The 4,934-nt window shown below is 48.0% G+C and overlaps 1 protein-coding gene across 3 annotated transcripts in view; it reads right to left on the bottom strand.

Moving 5' to 3' along the window:
* Positions 1–4,346, bottom strand: part of dlgap2a (discs, large (Drosophila) homolog-associated protein 2a) — a 160,190-nt gene extending 155,844 nt beyond the window's left edge. For all 3 annotated transcript variants that reach the window (XR_013121775.1, XM_076977577.1, XM_076977576.1), the window contains exon 1: positions 4,309–4,346. The gene's annotated coding sequence lies outside the window, so the exon portion shown is untranslated. The remainder of the gene's footprint in view (positions 1–4,308) is intronic.
* Positions 4,347–4,934: the final 588 nt, after the last annotated feature.

Here is a 4,934-nt window from a genome sequence, read left to right as displayed (position 1 = left end):
TCATCTCCCCACACCCATCACCCCACACACTCATCACCCCACACACTCATCTCCCCAAACACTCATCTCCCACACACTCATCTCCCCACACACTCATCTCCCCACACACTCATCTCCCCACACCCATCACCCCACACACTCATCTCCCCACACTCATCTCCACACACACTCATCACCCCACACACTCATCTCCCCACACTCATCTCCCCACACTCCCCGAAAAATCCCAACTGCTCCTCCTTTAATCTATAGCAAAAGATTTTTAATGGCCCTGACACCATACAACCATAACAAGTGAGGTGGTAAAGTAAGTATTGGTTCTAAGATCTGATGAGAATATGAATTAACTACACTTTCTAACAGCAGCATGAAATCTCATAAATGTATTTTCTTTTTTCCTTGAGCAAAACACATATCGGACCTCCTGTGTACCAGCCAGAGGGACCAAACAGCAGCAAATAATTACGAGCGATTGTGTGTGCGGCAGGTTTGCAAACAAGCAGCCCATCCAACTTTATTACATTCCTTTTGTTCCTTTGTCATGCTATTCCCAGTCCCCGAGCTGCCGTCCCCACCACAGATGTCCCAGGACGTGTGTTCCACCAGACGCGTGCAACACGATCACCAAACACCTTCCCTGTTTCATGGGCCTCCAGCAGGACTTCGTAAATCTGTGGTGTGGCTAACACACCACAGCCAGACGCCAGCCATCACTACAAATGGAGATCATGAGACAGCACTGACCAGCACTGACCAGCACATGAGCAGCACTGACCAGTACGTGAGCAGCACTGACCAGCACGTGAGCAGCACGTGAGCAGCACTGACCAGCACGTGACCAGCCTCATTCTGGGGCTACACGCACAGCTAGATGTGATGCAGACTTGAATGTTGAATGTCTAGCCCAAAGACAAACGGATCGTTGATATGTCAAACAAACAGGAAATGTAATGTGTACATGTCAAATCTACATATTTAACAGAGACAAAACAACAGATGGCTAAGATTACACACCTGTGGCAAGCGTAGCAAACACAGGCCGGATAAACACGAGCACGAAGGTCTCCCGTGTTTTCCTGCTGTTGCTGAGAGCTTTATTTCAGGGATAGAGTCCTGAATCACCAAACCTCTCCACACAAGCAGATGTATAATTAACAAAAAAGAGAAGAGTCAATACTACATGTCCTCTGACCTGTTTCTATTACCAGGGCCATTTGCACACAGGTCTGAAGTGAGAGTGAAGAGTGAGATGTAGTGAGTGTGAGGGGGGTATGGGGGTGTACGGTGCAGGGGGGTGGGATGTGTGTGTGTGGTGTGCCAGTGACACCCAGCGTGGTGTACACTGACTCGTAGATTGCCACCAGAATTAATGTTTTTATTTGTGCTGTTGACACAGATCTCGACATCATTCACACATAACCTGCATCACATATTAAAAGTCTACACCACTGTTAACTGGCATGAGTAACGTCCTCTTACTGGTGTGGTTTGGTTTTCTCTGGTTCTCTGAGTGCAGCCACTGAGCGGCGAGTGTTTCATTACTGTCATTTCTGTGCCAGCATCAGCCAATCGCTGTGGTGCACCGAGGTGCATTGGCAGAATGATTTGTTCTGCTTCCAGCAGCGTCTTAGGAACATCTTCCCTCCAGAATTACATTTGGAGAGGCTGGAACACTCAACCGCTCAATGGTGCCATAGCAGACTGAAGGGAGACAGATCAGAAACTGATTAAAGTTTACAAGCAAATCACAGATAGATGACAGACTGCAGACAGATCACAGACAGACTCTAGTTGGCTCACAGACAGAGCGAATGCATATTGTAGAATGATCACAAACTAGACTGCTGACAGATTGCAGACAGGTCTGGTGCAGATTACAGACGGATTACAGATTACAGATGGATTACAGATTACAGATGGATTACAGATTACAGATTTACCCTCTCATTGTGCATTTGAGCATTATTTGGTCTTTCCTTTCTTATGTCTCTATCTGTTGTTTATTCTGTCACTTCCTAACAGACTTTGATTTCCTCTCTCACAGTGTCACACTTTTGCCTCTCTGGCATTATGGTTCCCATGGCAACCGGGCCATGTGCTAGGGGTTTAGTATCTGTTTTTGTCTTTGCTCTGGGTCCCGTGATGTATGCCCCGCCCCGATTGGTGCTCACCTATGTCTCATTTATCAGTGATTGGCCTGTGTAATTAATCCTCATTATGCAGGCTGATGCAGCTCCTCCCACTTCTGTGCCTGTCCTGTGTTTGAGTGGTGTTGAGTGGTTGAGTGGTGTTGAGTTGTGTTGAGTGGTGTTGAGCGGTGTTGAGTTGTGTGAGTGGTGTTGAGTTGTGCTGAGTGGTGTTGAGCGGTGTTGAGTTGTGTGAGTGGTGTTGAGTTGTGCTGAGTGGTGTTGAGTGGTGTTGAGTGGTGTTGAGTTGTGTGAGTGGTGTTGAGTGGCGTTGAGTGGCGTTGAGTTGTGTGAATGGTGTTGAGTGGTGTTGAGTTGTGTGAGTGGTGTTGAGTTGTGTGAGTGGCGTGAGTGGTGTGAGTGGTGTTGAGTGGTGTTGAGTGGTGTTGAGTGGCATTGAGTGGTGTTGAGTGGTGTTGAGTGGCGTTGAGTTGTGTGAGTGGTGTTGAGTTGTGTAAGTGGTGTTGAATGTTGTTGAGTGGTGTTGAGTTGTGTGAGTGGTGTTTAGTGGTGTTGAGTTGTGTGAGTGGTGTTAAGTTGTGTGAGTGGCATGAGTGGTGTGAGTGGTGTTGAGTGGTGTTGAGTTGTGTGAGTGGTGTTGAGTGGTGTTGAGTGGCATTGAGTGGTGTTGAGTGGTGTTGAGTTGTGTGGGTGGTGTTGAGTGGTGTTGAGTGGCGTTGAGTGGTGTTGAGTGGCGTTGAGTTGTGTGAGTGGTGTTAAGTCGTGTAAGTGGTGTTGAGTGGTGTTGAGTGGTGTGAGTGGTGTTGAGTTGTGTGAGTGGTGTTGAGCGGTGTTGAGCGGTGTTGAGTGGTGTTGAGTGGTGTGAGTGGTGTTGAGCTGTGTGAGTGGTGTTGAGTGGTGGGAGTGGTGGGAGTGGTGGGAGTGGTGTTGAGCTGTGTGAGTGGCGTTGAGTTGTGTGAGTGGTGTTGAGTGCTGTTGAGTTGTGTGAGTGGTGTTGAGTTGTGTGAGTGGTGTTGAGTGGTTCGAGTGGTGTGAGTGGTGTTGAGTTGTGTGAGTGGTGTTGAGTGGTGAGTGGTGTTGAGCGGTGTGAGTGGTGTTGACTGGTGTTGGGGGGTGGTGAGTGGTGTTGAGTTGTGTTAGTGGTGTTGAGTGGTGTTGAGTGGTGTGAGTGGTGTTGAGTGGTGTTGAGTTGTGTGAGTGGTGTTGAGTGGTGTTGAGTGGTGTTGAGTGGTGTGAGTGGTTTTGATTTGTGTGAGTGGTGTGAGTTGTGTTGAGTGGAGGGGGCAGTGTGGTGGAAAATCTGACCGCTCAGAACTATGGTACATACATACACATACATGTGTGTGTGTGTATATACATGGAACTGTGTGTTGTGTTTGTGTGTGTTTTCTGCATGTATGCACGTGTGTGAGCTGTGTTGTTTCAGCCCCTATAGTAAGATCACGGTAATGGTGATGGTCCACTTGATTGGCCCTAAACCAATAAGAGTCACAGCTGTTCCCGCCTGGCCCATTACCCAGAGATGCTAATCACACGCAGGACTGTGCACAATCACTAATCCTCCACCTGCAGACTTCAGCCCGCCTTCTCAGAGCAGAAAGAGACGTGCAGACGTCCAGAAGAGGACACGGCACCCGAGTGCCCTGCTCACTTAGCTGACTGCCAGGATATTACATATTATCTGCGTACTTTACCATTGTAGAAGTACCCTGAAGAACATATTATTACTATCACTGAATCTATATCAGAAAGAACAGAGACAGAGACAGCAAAGCAGTAGCCACCAGCATGCACTGGCATACTGTGAATGAGAGAGACGGAGAGAGAAAGAGAGAGAGTGAGAGAGAGAGAGAGAGAGAGAGAGGGACAGAGAGAGAGGGACAGAGAGGGACAGAGAGAGGGAGAGAGAGAAGGAGGAAGGGAGATGTAGAGGGACAGAGAGACAGAGAGAGAGAGTGAAACAGTAAGAAGACAGAAATTATATCAATAATCATTGCCCATGCACCTGCTGCCACACACACAGCTGTTTCAATTATAAATGGATCCCACACACACACACACACACACACACACACACACACACACACACACACACAGCTCAAACCCCCTCAAGTTAGCAAAAGGTTTGATGATGCGGGAGAGATTAAAGACAGAAACTTACCTTCAATTTCCCCACACAGAGTGCACTGGGACTCTGTGACAGGACACGGCAGGGACAGCATGGAGAAAGAGAAAGAGAGGTTGAAGCAAAGTGACACTATGATTACCGTCACGTTAATTAACGTGACACTATTACACTTACCATTACGTCAACGTTACAACACCTACCAAAACGTGATGCTACAAGACCTACAGGCAGTCACGTCAATGCGATGCTACAATGCCTACAGTCACGTCAACACAAGGCTACGACATCTACAGACCTACAGGCAATGTGATGCCATGACACCTACAGGCAGTCACGCCAACACGATGCTACAAGGTGTTTAGGTAGCCATGTCAACGCAACGCTACGAGATCTACAGTTAATCACGCCACCACAATGCTACGAGATCCACAAGCAGTCACATTAATGTGACGCTAAGTCACCTACAGGCAATCATATCCATGTGATGCTACGACACCTACATGCTGTCACGTCAATGTGACGCTACGACACCTACAAGCAGTCATGTCAACACACATCATGACTTGCTGGTGTCCTGGTGCTCAGTCCTGGCGCTCTTACTGCAGTAGAGAGCTTTTCCAGAAATGAGGAGCTCAAAGGAAAGACACAGAGATGAGCTA

This window comes from Brachyhypopomus gauderio, chromosome 17 (assembly GCF_052324685.1).
Source record: "Brachyhypopomus gauderio isolate BG-103 chromosome 17, BGAUD_0.2, whole genome shotgun sequence".
In the NCBI taxonomy this organism is placed as follows: domain Eukaryota; kingdom Metazoa; phylum Chordata; class Actinopteri; order Gymnotiformes; family Hypopomidae; genus Brachyhypopomus; species Brachyhypopomus gauderio.
This window is presented reverse-complemented; position numbering and strand designations above follow the sequence as displayed.